This window comes from Meleagris gallopavo, chromosome 1, assembly GCF_000146605.3.
Source record: "Meleagris gallopavo isolate NT-WF06-2002-E0010 breed Aviagen turkey brand Nicholas breeding stock chromosome 1, Turkey_5.1, whole genome shotgun sequence".
In the NCBI taxonomy this organism is placed as follows: domain Eukaryota; kingdom Metazoa; phylum Chordata; class Aves; order Galliformes; family Phasianidae; genus Meleagris; species Meleagris gallopavo.
Window position 1 is genome coordinate 7,489,201 of NC_015011.2, and position 15,109 is coordinate 7,504,309.

The 15,109-nt window shown below is 46.2% G+C and overlaps 1 protein-coding gene across 3 annotated transcripts in view; it reads left to right on the forward strand.

Moving 5' to 3' along the window:
- The window catches only part of FRMD4A (FERM domain containing 4A), a 201,057-nt gene that overhangs the window by 53,133 nt on the left and 132,815 nt on the right, over window positions 1-15,109 (forward strand). The window contains exon 1 of one of the 3 annotated variants that reach the window (XM_010716904.3): window positions 9,567-9,886. The exons of the other annotated variants lie outside the window; for them this stretch is intronic. The gene's annotated coding sequence lies outside the window, so the exon portion shown is untranslated. Of the gene's footprint in view, window positions 1-9,566; window positions 9,887-15,109 lie in introns of those variants that run through there. 3 annotated transcript variants of the gene reach the window in all.

Here is a 15,109-nt window from a genome sequence, read left to right on the forward strand (position 1 = left end):
TCACTTCACGTGAAGCTGGCAGCTGAACTTTCTGAACCCACCAAGCACAATACTCTTTTATGAACTACAAACAAGTGAACGAATATGAAAAGTGATTGCTAGTATTGCAAAATGGGCTAGGATAAGGTCTCCCATATGCAAGTGTTCATACCAGACAGTGAAAAATATAAGCCAACGTGTCAAACTACTCTCTTAACTCTAACCAAGAAAGCAAGCTCCATTTTTAAAAGTGCTAAGTCTCAGAAAGAACAAGACTGCCTTACAATAATGAAATTAATTAAAAAGTATAGTGCTGGACTCCGTTCTCCTTCACTTACTGGAATCAGTCCAGAAGAGCAGATTTCCAGAAAAACGTTATCTATCATGAGATTTGGCACTCCTGTGTAAGGTCACTGTTACTGCAGAAAGGCATCTGCCTCTGGAAGGAGGAGGAGAGGAAGAAGTGACTGCAAGTGAGCTGGGGAATAGGAAAATTAGCATTTCTGGGGAAGTAGAATCACTGCCCCTCTGACTAAGGATGGGTGAGTTCACTCTGCTTATGTGTCCAGTAGATGGTCACAGACTTGGTTTATGACCAAGCAATGGTCATAGAACCATAGAATCATAGAATGGCTTATGTTGCAAAAGACCTTAAAGGTCATCAAGTTCTACTGACTTCTTGTGCCCAAAAATATGCATCTAACCAACATTAATTGCATATAAGCCTACTGACTTGGTGTAATAATAACTTTCCTAACACACTTAATCTGAAAACGCTTTAAATGTACTCAAAGTCTTATAAACAAAGATTGCAGTCACCATCATAACATTCTTGCAAAGCCAAAATAAACAAACATTACTCAGTTTGTTGTGTATCTTAATTGCCATATATCCTGTCTGACCAGTGGTATATGTCAGTATAGCTAATCTGAATTTTATTTTTTTTTAATTCCCATTTTCTAAATAAAACAATCCCCATGATTCATTGTAAAAAGTATCAGCTTAGAAAATGTTGACTTATGCGTTACGCTGAAATCTGTATTAATTTCTCAGGGTTTAATGAGTTACAATTCACAGTTCTCCCAAGAGACAGGGAAGTTTGTTATGATCAAACTCAGGTTATAGATGAGGACAGTGGCATAGTGAGAGGCAAAACATCGCAGAAATGGGTGGAAGAGAACAGACCTCATCATAAACCCATCTTTCCCCATACAAAAAACATACATCTAGTTTGCCATAGCCCAAAGATTGCAATGGCATTACAGAGCTGCAGAAATTACAAAGGGCACTAAGCAGTGTTTTTGCTGGTAGATGAGCAGTTGATGGCGTTAACCAATCTTCAGAAATAAAATCCCTCTTGTTCTTTGCTTCTGGAAGAGAAGGTGGTCATGGTGAAGAAGTGCTTCAGGGTAATTCCAACAACTTGCCTGAAATTTCTAGTTCTGAGTTAGGTTGGCCAAAGTGAGGATTGGATGCTTAATGCTGATTTTTTTGGAAACGGCATGCTGCCTGCAGACAGATGCCTCCTAACACCTTTGGGTATTGAGAAAAGGTTCTTCACCAGAGGGCAGTGGGCATGGAGCAGGCTCCACCGGGCAGTGGGCATGGCCCCAAGTTCAAGAAGTGTTTGGACAATGCTTTCAGACGTAGGATTTGTATTTTGAGTGGTACTGTGTGGAGCTGGGGGTTGGACTCAATGATCCTTGTGTGTCCCTTCCAACTCGAGATGGTCTATGATTCTATGATTCTACAAACACAGTGTCCTCAAAGCAGGCACTGAAATCCAAGGCTCCCCTTTTCCAAATAATAGCCAGGCAGCAAGGACTGCTCAGTCCATCAACAGGCCATTTTCAGTGTCTCCTGCCCCTTCACGACTGGAGTCTCTATGGACCTGTGCAACCACTGCTAGGCTTTGCCAAGACATTGCTTGGAGCCAACAGTGCAGATCACAGGCTCTCAGAAACCAGGCCACTGCCTATGGAGGGGAAATGAGCAACATTTATGGAGTGAATTAATCGAGCTCTTCAATATCCTTAGCTGAGGGTTAATAGTCTTGTGGTGACTGCCCTGGACAGGGTATTGGAAGAGCTGGATTTCATTTCTGGTGTGCTTTGGTAATGAAAAGGAAATTGTGTTCAGATGAGCCGTCTCTCCCAGAGACATCAGATACACAGCAATTAGACTCGAGTTAAACAGTAAATCAAGTAACACTGATTTGTAGTGCCTTTGGCACTAGCAGAGCTCCATTATGACTATTGCTATGTTTATTTAGAAGATGCTCAGTCCATTTTAAATGTTTTTATATTAAATGTAATTTGGGTGCTTGCTATTAAAGCAATTGACTGGACCTAAATGCAAATACTATTCGTCAGATTAATATTTTCTGGCAAATGAAATCTGTTCATTGCACTTTTATGACACGATGACTCCCTTGCTCCTAGATTTATTTTGTTTGCTTCCTCTCTTTGCAAGGATTGCCTCATAAAGATTAAAAAAGCCAAAGCAAACCTAAGTGTAAAGTAGAAATCACTGATTAAACTGTCAGAAATGGAGCAGCCTTTGTTAATCACTGATTCATTAGCTGGGGGAAGAAGAAAGGTCCTGAGTTTGCACAAAGTCTTTGGTGTCACAAGGTATGTGATTTATTCCCAGATTTCTCTCCATTTTTCTGTGGGATCTTACCAGGTAAAGTGATCTCTCTATGGCTCCATCTTCCCATCTGTTCAGTCTAGGTAATGATCTTGCCTCAGAGGCAGTGAAAACTTTCAATAAGGAGAAAAGGTTACCTTAAAAACCATACCTGCATCTGAAATTAAGCTACCCCCTGGTAGCACCTACGGCAGCTTTGGCTACAAAAATAATTACCTATGATAATCAGCTTTCCCTTGCATTGTTTTGAAGGCAAGCAATGGAGGAGAGAAAAAGATTTTAAGAAACAGAAAAGTATGTCTGAAAAGTAACAGGAATTGGCAAGTAAGCTTGCAGAACATTTTGTTTCTATTGCTAAGATTGTCATTGGCTGTGTCACTTTAATATTGATCCCTTGTTTTGAGTATGTCTGTTGGAAAAATATCTTCACATAAGAAAGTTGAAAGGCTGAAATTCAGGGCATTTGAAACAGTCATGAGCCTTTTATATTTGCTGTAAATGAAAGCATTGCCTAACTGGTTTTGATGCATATATTTTTTAATTTACTTAGCAAAAGTTATCAATAATTATATCAATGTCATTTGTGAATGCTCTCATGACTTGTGCAAAATTTGTCATCCTTAGAAATATAACGCTTTCCCAGCCATTGTAAGTTTTGTGATCTACAGTAGAAGGCAGTGTAAAACTACAAAAATATTCTTTTCTGAAACCATGCAAAATAAAAAGCCATATAAAAGAAGAATTAGTTTGCTTTTCTTTTTCATGCAAAAGGAAATGCTTTATTATGCAGCCTCATCTAGGAGCTACGCTGCTGGGCCCAGAAAGCTCAGCTGACTCATTTTGTGTTCTTCACAATTACCTTTGCTGCCTTTTCTCACTTAAGCAGGTTCCTGGGTAGCTCCCACCATTACTCACTAGATGTGACACCTGAGGAAAGGGTGGGGAGAACCTCCTCTTTCCTCAGCCGTATTCTCAGTTATTTGCCATTTACTCAGTGATTTCCCTTGCGCAGATGGAAGTTGTCCAGTTGCCTTTGTAGGAATGAGATCTCCTTGTATTACATGCATTTTATTTCTTTCTGCACCATGTCAGTGGTCTGAGAGCATCTCTCCAGATCTCAGTTGCCAATGACATGACTAATTTCTGGTTTTCCTCCATGCCTCCGCTATCCATCTTTTCTAACAGTCCCTGCACTTCTCCCTTGGGGGTGAGGCCTCCTCACCTACCAGCATGCAGCCCTTTTTAGTGACAGAAGAGGCCCCTATCACTTCCTGTATTGCTCTGCTTTCAGGCCATTTCAGGTGAAAATGGAGATACTCTGTCTCCTCCATCCCAGAGGAGCTTTGGCATGAAGGACTTCCTATCACAGAGGGGAAACCCCCACCCTTTCTATTCCTTCTGCAAGAACACGGACAGCTCCCAACACCTTCCATGTGGAAGATTTCCTTCTGTCTTCTCCAAGCTCATTGCTTGTAAAGAGTGAGGGCACCCCAAGAACTACTCTTTTCCCTGGTATCATCCCAGAAAAGCCTGAATAACCCAGAAGGAGATCGTCTTTATTCCCTTATGCACACTTCAGCTGCTCACTTTGTTTGGTCTCTTGGATGCCAGGATTACCCTGAGCTAACTGGGACACGAATGACCTACATGTGACTTGTGTCCCTCTCTCAGCCCCGGGCTGGAGCTGCAGGCGGCAGACAGGATTTGTGACCCACCATCCATTTTGATTGCCTTGTGAAGACCAAATTTTATAAATAGACCAGCTCATCTTCGTCTGAGCTATCTAATAGCTCAGTGTCCTCCCAGCATGCACTTTCTTCACCTAATGAATGGGGATTTATTGCACTGACTCTTTGGGAATGGCGAGGTCTGCCTTCTTCCCTCTTCAGCTCTCAGAGATCCTTTAAGCCTGTGAGAAAATTAATCAGATGCTCCAAAGGCTTATTTTGTCCAAAGCTAAATTCCTATTTCTCCCACTCCCCCCCTCCTTTTGTGCCCCAATTACTTAAGGGATTGTCCTGGAAATTAATGAAAGCATGGCAGTGGGAAATAACACCCACAGTTCATTTCAGAAGTGAAGCAGTTCAGTGGAAGGCTTAATTAGAAACAACTCATGCTCCACACAGCAAATTTGGAGATATTCCAGTTTGAAGTGTGCTGTGCCATGACAGTTGTTATTGCTCTTCCAGTTATATGAGTCAAGTCTTGCTGCGGAGTGATGGCATTTTGCATTTCTGAATGACTTCCACTGTGGTTTCGACCTGGTTTCCAAAGTTGTCAGCATAAGCTATCTCAAGGACATAGCTCATCCTGGAAGAAGAATGAGGTGATGGGGACAGATTCAGCAGTGGAACTGACAGCTCTTCATCTCTCTCACTGGCTGTGATCTGTGGAAGTGGAAAAGAGCCACCTGGTGGCTTGGGGAAATGGCTGGCTTGCATCAGTCCAGCTTCTGCTTCCTAGAATTGAGACATTTGTTGCATGGAGGCCGCACCTCAGTACTGTGTTCAGTTTTGGGCCCTTCACTACAAGAAAGATGCTGAGGTCCTGGAGCGTGTCCAGAGAAGGGCAACAAAGCTGTGAAAGATCTGGAGCACAAATCTTGTGGGGAACATTTGAGGGAGCTGGGATTGTTCGGTCTGGACAAGAGGAGGCTCAGGGGAGACCTCATCACTCTCTACAGCACTCTGGAAGGAGGTTGTGGAGAGGGGAGGAACAGCCTCTTCTCCTAGGAAAAAGCCATAGGACCAGAGGGAATGGCCTTAAGTTGTGCCAGGAGAGGTTCAAGTTGAGTATCAGAAAAAAGCTTTTTCTCAGAAAGAGTGGTGAGGCACTGGCACAGACTGCCCAGGAAAGTGGTGGAGTCACTGTCACTGGAGGTGTTCAAGAAATGTGTAGATGTGGCACTGAGAGGGACACACTGAGGGTTAGTGGGCATGGTGGGGTAGGTGGATGGTTGGACTGGATGATCTTTGTGGTCTTTTCCAACCTTAATGATTCAATGATTCTCTAAGATCATACTGTTTTTCTTTTTAAGTTTTGGAAGTTTTCCAACCTTTTACTGCCACTCAAAAAGTACAAGTTATGCAAGGGAGTTAGACCCTCAAACACCTCCCACAGGCGGCTGGCAGTTAGATACCTTCAGCATGTCCTAAATGTTCTTTGAAAGCATCCTTCTCAACTTCCATGGGTCTCTGATGCACCATACGGGGGAATAACATTGACTTCTGTGAAGCACTGCACTGCTTATGGATGCAAATCACTGTCTTAGTGTGAATATTACTTCATGACATGACATCTCCTCCAACTCGTTAGTGCTAATTAATGCAGTTCAAGGATAGACAATATTCATTAAGCTTTTCTGAAAACGCAAGAAATGTTCATGTAACAGCTCACACATTTTGAAGGCACCATAATCCTATCATCATGTTTTCTGTTTCTCTGTAAAATATTTCAGTACTTTAATCTTTGTTAAGGAGAGTGGAAGTGAATTGTCAACAGTGGTTCTTCAGCACAAGACCATGGTGTTTGTTCCTTGCTTTGTTATCAGGAACTAACAAAAGGGATCAGCGTGTTGTTATTTTGGCACATAGGCATCTGGTTGCTGGAGGCTTCCCTTTGCGTATATGAAAGTTAAATATTTGGGTTACTGTTTTCTCTTTGGGTCTTGCCATGATACAAAGCAGCTTGGAAGAGATGCAGCTATCGCCTGCTTCTAATCATTGCAATGACAGCAGCTCTGCTACCTCCAGACAAAATGTTTGTTTCTGGGTTGTATTGTTTGGGTATTGACAGATCCAGAGACCTTGTGAAATTACAGAAGCTCCTTGAAGAAAAGCACTCTCACTGATGCTGCTGAATTATAGCTAGGATGTTAAGAGAGGAGGTGAATGCTTTGTGTGTGTGTGTGTTGTTGTTTCCTGAAAAGATACTGTTGAGGAAATCTGAACTGCAGCATGTGTCTGGGAGAGGACTAAGGAGAGAGCAAATTCTGGATAGCACAAGGTGTTGCCTCCACACTGCAGTGAAGCTGACCTCCAGGCTTTAATCAGGCTGGGGTGGGTTTTGAGGTCTCCATCTGCTCTGAGAGTTTCAGTTTCTCTCTACTTATAGACACACCAACAAATGTCTGCAGGTGTTGTTCTACATCCTTCACAGATCCTCTCTTTCAGCCTGCTGCCCTTGTAGCTTGGGGAAACTCCTTACTACTAAGGAATTAGCCCAGATCTGGCCAGGGTGTTTCTGGGAAGGTGCACAATGAACCTAAGAAAAGATCCAGAGAGAGTTTCTTGTCCTATTCTGAGAGCAAACAACTCTGTCTAGTTTCATTTTTGTGATAGACTCTTGGTAGAAACAATGCTCTATTATTCTTCTATTTGTAACAAACATTTCCAGGCTCCTTGCTAGACACATGGGATACTATCTTTACTCAGAACAGTAATTTATTTTTATTACAAATATTTCATCGTGAATTAGGGGATTAAGGAAATGCGAAATTGGGCCATGACCCAGGTCCTTCCTTATTGGTGCCAATGCCCCAAAGCTATTGGAGTATCCATTGGAATCACACAGATACGTTTTGAGTGTAGTGGGATACACTTTGTGTACCTCCAGTAGACAACCCCACCAGAAAACCAGCTCTTCAGAAGGCATGAGAAAGGATTCTCCGTGGCTGCCTCCAGACTTGTCTAAAGCTCATGCCTGTTTACCTAGGCTTAGTGCCGAAGGGAGAGGCTGAAGTCTTGCTGGGAACCTGTAATTCCAAGCCAAGTCTAATGAAACTCCCTACACGTGCACTGAAAGATGAAAATTGAAGCTCTGGGAAGAGCAAGCCTTGCTTTCCAGCTTTTTACGCTATGCATGAAGCAAATTAGTTTCCAATTAGAGGCTTCCAATCTCTTGCTGTTACTTAAATCCTCCAGGTGATCTCTTTTACTACCAGCTAGATAATACTGTATCACATCCCAGCTCCACTCTGGGTTTGCAGGCAGAACCTGCCATGGGAAAGTGGCTTAGGGAGGGACAATGTGTGCCATTCAGTGACAGGTGGGCCTTTGCTATGATAGGTTCTTCCTATCCCAAGGGCGAAGCCTATGGCCTTGGCATATTCCTGTACTGAAACAAGAACAAGCAGGCACTTGCATGGTGAGCACTCCTTTGAAGCAACTTTCCCTCCTGTTTTAGTGAGAAACAGCATGAGAATAGGATTTTTCATTGCTGGTCCCAAGCAGCATTCATGATCTGAGCTAAACAGCCAATCCCCAACAGGACACAGCTTTACCCTTGCAATGCTCCCTTTGCTTTTCCTGGGGCAGAGATGAGTATCTTTGCTGCCTCCTGCCACTGTGTCCTGACCTTAGATGGCCTTCAGGGCAGAGCTGGGCCACCTCAACCACTTGCTCTCAACCGTCAGCAGCCAGAGCTACCTCTATATTTAGACCTTTAACCAAAGCCAGCTCTTGGGTGGAGTGAGCTGGACAGGAGAGTCTGTCTGTGGTTGCATTTGTGGCTCCATTTTATGTCTGTGTCTTTAAAGAAAGGGGAGAGAATTGTATTGATGCTAAAATTTTTGGCTATTGCACCAAAACCCCTTTGCAGCCCCCCATGTGTGTTGCAGAAGAGCAGATGTCAGGGCTTGCATTTTCTCTTGACATGGTCTTTGCTTTCGGTCTGACAATAGATCAAATCCAGAAACAACCCCAGCTAGATCAGACTCCCAGCCTTGCCCACCACCATTCTGGGAAAGTGGTTGTTCTTCCTTCCTATTGAGCAAAGAGGAAAAATTCTATTTCTCCTTGACTAAGAACAAATGAAGGAAAGGGCTTACCTCCCAACCTCCCCTCCCAGAGCAAACCAATTTCTGGCCAGTCTGTGCCTAAACATGTCACAATGGCACCCTCAGGTTTTTATATCTTGGGAGCAACCCCAGACCCAGAAAGAAAGCTTTCATGGAAAAGCAAAGTGGTGACAAGAAGACACAGCCATACACATGGGGACTGCGGTGTGAGTGCTTCTTGATGTACTTGTCTGAATCAGATAAACAGCACTTTTTCCTTACCTGGAGGCAAACATGCATTGCCCTTTTTGACTGGAACAAGAAGTAACAGCTTTAAGTTGTATCAGGAGAAGGTCCCACTGAGTATGTGGAAAAATTTATTCTCAAAAAGAGAGGTGAAGCATTGCCTAGGCTGCCCAGGGAGGTGGGGGAATCACCATCCATGGAGGTGTTCATATATATGTGGCACTGAGGGACATACTTAGTGGGCATGGTGGGGGGTGAGTGGACGTTTGGACTAGATGATACTAGAAGTCTCTTCCAAGCTTAATGATTCTGTGACTGATTTAATTAATAAATAGCCATACCCTTGCCATTGCTAGTGCGGTCTGTACAAATGCTTTACTGCCAGGTAGCATCCTCTACTGCTCCATCCCATCACAGCTGCATCCTCTCCCAGCTGAGGGTGCAGGGAGGAATCTGTGGCAGACAGTGCATGCCCCTGCCCCAGGGCTGCACTGTCTGCCCACTCTGTGGCATCCTGATCCCTCACTACCCTCCTCTTTCCCCCCAGCCAGTGCTGTGTGTGCATTCAGAGCATCCTCCCCCCATTATCCACGCAAGGTGTTCATGTGTGGGTTTGAGAAGGTGAAAGCTGTCACCCCCACTCCCTTCCATTCCTTCATCCCACTATCCTCTCATCCTTCCACCCCTCCATCCTTCCATCCCTCCATCCTTCCACCCCTGCATCCCTCCACTCCTCCATCCTTCCATCCCTTCATCCTGCCATCCTCCTCCTCCTCCCAGAAGCGAGGGGGAGCCCAGATGTCGGCAGGCCCAAGCCGGGTTCATCTGCTTCACATGACCCAGCGCCAACTGCTGCTTGCTGCCCTCCTCCCGCCTTCCTCCTCCTTCCTCCCCCTCCTCCTCCTCCTCCTCCCTCCTCTCCCACTCCAACCTCGCAGCGCGGTGGCGGTTGTGCAGGAACCGGGTGCCGGAGGCTGGCAAGCGGGAAAAGGAAGGGGAAAGCGGTCTGCAGCGTCGCAGAGCGGAGCATGGGGCGAAGCAGTTGCCCACCGCCCCATTCTTAGGGAGGCCGGGGACCCTGTGGAGGGCAACGGGGAAGAGAGGAAGGGCCGTGGAGCTGCCGAGGAGGTGTGAGAGATGGATGCGAGGCGATAGCACCGCGGCCTCCAACGCTGCCGCATCGGGATGCTCTCAGCCCCGGAGCGGAGCTGAGGAGCCGCCGAGGGACGGGAGAAGGTAACGGGGTCTTTGTCTGCAGCAGGGAGGCCCCGGGGTTCCCTTCCAGCCCCAACCCCACAGGGAAGCCCAAGCCGCAGTGTGCGAGCGGCTCCACGCCCCCTCCCTCCATTTATCTGAAACGGAGAGAAATGCTCTGCCCTTTGATTTCCTTCTCTGTTCCTCCTACTAATTAAAAAAAAATAAAAATAAATCAGCCTTGAATTTGGTAACCGAGAAAAGCTGGGCAACCAGGTTTCTGGGGTTGTGGTTTTTAGGGGCTGAGGGTGTGGGGGAGAAGGGTTGGTGTGCGATTCCCCCCCCCCCCATCCCCCCCCCGCCGATCTGGATGCTTGTCCCTGCTAAGATGGACTGCTCCTTCCCTTTCCAAATGGCTGCAGCAAGTTTAACACTGAGCTGGGGGCTTCACGAGGGGTAAAGCCCCCGACACGTTTTTCCCTTCCCTTGTGCTAAATCGGAGCAGAAAAGTTGCTGCAGATCCAGGGTTAGAAAAGACAAATAAATGGCTGTATTTCTGCACTGTGCCCGTCTGGGTGTATCTGCACGCCTTGCAGACACGCTCCGTGGAAGGAGGGCTCCTTGGCCTCATTGTTAGCGTGCTCACTGCTGGGGAGGGCATGAGAAAAGTTGTTCCAAGGCTCTGTGTAGAATTTCCAGGAGAGACAATTGTTTCTAATAATAGCCCTGGCAGCGGTTTAGCAATGGAGCACATGCAGATGCGGGAGTGAGTGGGCAGATCTCCTCTCTCTGGCAAACCGGGTCACGGGGAAATCAAACCCCCATCTCACTGCTTCGGTTTGGGGTTTTAAAACCTCATCCTGAACAAAACCTCAGCACCACTCTCCCTCTCTGCCAGGAAGGAGGTGTGGTGCCTGCACACCGTGCGCGGCGGCACTATGGAGAGGTTGTACCTCAGCTCTGTTGCTGCCGCTGCACACCGGGCTGTCTCCATCCCACCCCTCTGTACCGGACCCCAGGGTCTGATGAGCATCTCCCATCCATGTGCAGAGGGGGCCACCACCGGTGTGGGTGTTTGTGGCATTTTTCCTGCCTGCCAGGCACCAGAGAGGTTTTGGTGGAGCTAAAATGGTCATAACTCACCTCTTCCTCCTTGTACCCCCAGTACTGACCCTGGCCAGGCAATGGTTCACCTGCCTGGCTTAGAATCATAGAATCTTAGAATGTCTTGGGTTGGAAGGGACCTTAAAGATCATCCAATTCTTGATGTCTCCAAGCTGCTTGTGCTGACCTTTCTGGAGCAACTTACCAATAGCTTCTGAAAAGATAAAGCAAGTAATGTTTTAAGGAGGTTTTAATTTGATTTGCAGCAATTGATGTGCTGGCCTTTGTGCATAAGAATTCTTTGGGGTTTGTCCTTTGCAGGCAACGCAATCTCTGTTTCTGTGTGCATGTGATAACTTTAACTCTACTGCCAGGCCATAGGAGGATTTAGAGTTTGGTTTAAGGAAAACCATGGATTGGATGTCCTCAGGCTATGGGGGTTGCTCTTGCCTTTGGATCCCTTTATCCAGGGCCACGAGCAGTGGTGTCAGGTGGGGACATGCCTTGTGTCCCTTCTCTCCTGGCATACTGTTCCCAGTGGTCTTGTTGTATGTCTGAACTCATTACTGAATCAACACTGTGAGCTGGTATTTCGTGATACCATGGTCACAGCGTTGCATCATTCAGGACCATAGGGCAATGCAGTACTTCGTGGTGCAAAGAGGATTTTCTGCAGAGATCATGTCGTATTGTTCAGCAAAGCCAAGGGCTTCAGTTAGTGCATTGGGTGATATCACCAAGGACATGGGTCCAGGAAGGGCATTCCGAGTCATGGAATCTCACCCTACACCATCATAGGTAATTACAGTCATACACATCCTCCTTGTTGCTGCTGTTGCTTACTGTATAATAGCAGAAGGCTTGAATGTGGCTTAAAGGACGGCAAAGGCAAAGTACAACTGTATGGGAGGAAAAATATTACATTAAAGAGAACTTGAAAGGTGCAGTGGTAAGACTCAAGTCTGAAGAATCAGCCTAGAAGGAGAGCAAAGGAGAAGGAAGGGTCGTGTGTTATCAGAAGGGTGAGGCCCTCAGGAGAAGTACAGAGGGAAAGTGTAAATCCAGCACCAACCAGGTTTGGGGTCGAGGCTCAGTAGTGTCCCCTGGATCTGCAGTAAGGCACTGTGTGACCCACTTCTCACCAGCAAAGCAGGAATGGGCTGGATTGCTGGGATGAGCATAGCATACAGCCTATACAGCCATGCTCACGTTCAGTTCTCAGGGACTGGAGGTGTCTTACATTCAAAGCAAAGCAGGTGATGGTGGCTTCCTGAGGTCCCCAGGCTTCACTGCCAGGCAGGGTGCCCTTGGGGGCACAGCCGGATCCCAAGTCAGTGGCAGAGCCAACATCTGGCCATTCCTGCTGGCTTGCTCCTTCCAACAGCAAGAGGGCAGCTTGTCCTGCAGCCCCAGCCCCAGGGCCCAGCAGTCTGACAAAGTTAAGCTGTGGCCAAATTGCTTGCGAGCCCCCTCCAGCTCTGCTGCCCAGGCTGTCCCAGCCTCTTCCAGGCAATCTGGCTTCCTAAGCCAGCAGCAGATTGCTCAACATGGCCTTGGGGACCACTGCAGTTAATAATGTCCCTTGCTATTTCCCCTTCTCCTAGACTTTCAACAACTTAATCCTCAACACTGCTACAAATCCCAATGTGTCCTATTCCCTAGAAAACCGCAAACAATTTTCCAAGGCTACACAATGAGTTGGAGTGCCTGTCTTTTGCTCTGGAGATGAATTCCATTAAAGGTCCAAAATGACTTTTGCTGGTTTCCTCTCCTTGTCTCTGAGCAGAGGTTTGATCGGCTCTGAACTTCTGGGAGCACTTTTATGTTGATGAAGCCCTGTGCCTGATGCTAGGTGCACCTCCATGAGCTGATAGTTCAGTCTTTTCCCAACTTTAAATTGCAAAGATGATCAGAAGAGCAGGCATGGTTTGATTCTCAGTGCAGTTAATGATGTTCTAGTTTAGGATTTCCTCCAGCTTCGTTTTCCATCCAACACACTGCCCTTCTTTTCTTGTCCTGACCCTGATGTTCTCGGATGGTGTTAAACCCAAGAAGTGGGTAGCAAAATGTCTTTTTCATCCCCTGTCTGGGGGATGTGATGTTGCCTAATGTAATAATCTGAGGGACAAGGTTTTGTGGGCACAGTGGTGATAGGCTGGTGATTGGTCTAGATGATCCTAGTGGTCTTTTCCAACCTTAATGATTCTATGATTCTATGGAAAAAATGTTGAGGTCACAACAAGGGAAGTGAATTGACCCTTTTCATCTAAATTTACCTTAAAATATCCACTGAAAATCTCCTATAAAGCTGAGAGAAAAAAGAAAAAAGAAAAAAAAGAGGTCAACACTCCCATTTTGGGCTATAGAAATCCTTTGTGTGTACAGTTCTACATGTTAACACATAACATTTCAACAATGACTGTTGGGCTTGCCAACCTGCTCTGTGGCTGGAGTATTTTTGTTCCTTCTTAGAAATTCCCAGATCTCCCAATCAAAATAAATCCAACTTTGTCTGGGCTTCCTGACCGCGTGGGATCCAACGTGGCTGCAGCCGCCCCACACACACTGCAGCACTGTTGGCATCCCGTCCATCTGAGATGAGATATTTCACACTGGGTTCCAGCAGGAACTGCTCTGCAGATAGGGGACCAGCAGGAGTATGACCCTGCTGCTTTCACAGTGGCTTTATGTAGTGCATGTCAGTAATGGAAAGCCCCCGCACACAGGGAGCAGCTCTGAGAGTCAGCATAAAATCTGTGGCTGAAACTTTGCATTTCTCCTAGGGAGCATAAAGTGGATTCAGGTGTTTCCATATTTAAAACTCTGTGCTGTCCTTGCTCTGCATGGATGGTCTCTCTCCTGGCTGCGTCCATTGTTGCCCATCATCACAACATGTGGCTGCCACATGTGTATTTATGCCACGGGAGAACCTGGATGCTCTCATTTCCCAGTGAAATATCCGCTCAGAGGGGCAAGGACGATTTAGGGGATGTGTAATGAGATACAGGGCCATGCCTTGTGCACACGCACACACACAATGCAGCATTGAAGCATGCTGAAAAACAAACAGCTTGCCAAGGCAACTTCCACAGCCTCTCACAATGCTCAACAGGAAAATCTGGAGGGAAAAAAAAAGAACAAATCACTGCCTGAAGTGTTTTGGGCTCCACGCTATACTTTGCAGCCCTGGATCTGCTACTAGTGGTGTCACCATCTTGCCTCACCAAGGGCAGGGAGGATGGAGGCCTCAGTGCTGCACCCTATAAGATGCTTTCTGAAATGCTCTGAGAGTACCAATGGAGACTCTATGGGGAATTTGTAAGTGCAAAGGTACTGAGCTGTCCTCTCTTCCTCAATGCCCCCTTTCAGGCACAGCCAACAGCATACATGGCAGAAAGCTGCTCCAAAATGGGCATCATGTTCTCAGAGAGCAATGCTCTGAGGTATTGGATCTAGCTGCTGAGTTTGCAGGCATTGCATCAGGCTGTTCTCTCCTCTGTCTCCATCCTCAGCTCTTCTGCATCGATTCTGCACAGTACTGAAGAGTTGATGCGTTTTGTTCCAGAACAGAGCATCCTTTCCTGGCTCTTCAGAAGCAGAGGCTTTCAGAACAAAGATAGGATCAGGCAGAGAGCTTTATTCCAGATTTCTCCTTTGCATAGTTTGCAGGAGGAACACATTTATATTTTCATGAGTTGATGCAGAGAGAACTGGTTTTTAAATCTTGCTCTTTGTCCCCAGAGCATTTCTGCAAAGGCAGGCAAAGCATTCCCAATACAAGCAATGCGAAGTCCTGGCATCACTCAGAAGATGAACGGACACTGAGGGCCACGGTTTAGTGGGCATGGTGGCGATGGGTTGATGATTGGACTGGATGATCATGGTAGTCTTTTCCAACTTAATAATTCTATGATTTTAAGTCCTGTGAAGCACTGTTAGGGGTCAGTATCTACCAGCCCAGCTGATGGCTGCCCAGCCCGGACCCAGGCTGCAGTCCTGGCTGAGAGCACAGTGCCTGCTAAGCCCCATGCACAGCTATGGCTGGAAATGACTCTGTGACATGTTTTTACACTGGAAGTATATCAGTTCTTGCAGTGTTATTCAAAACAAAAAAGAGAAAGAAAAAAAAAGCAATTATGTATACAGATTAATGTTTTACTT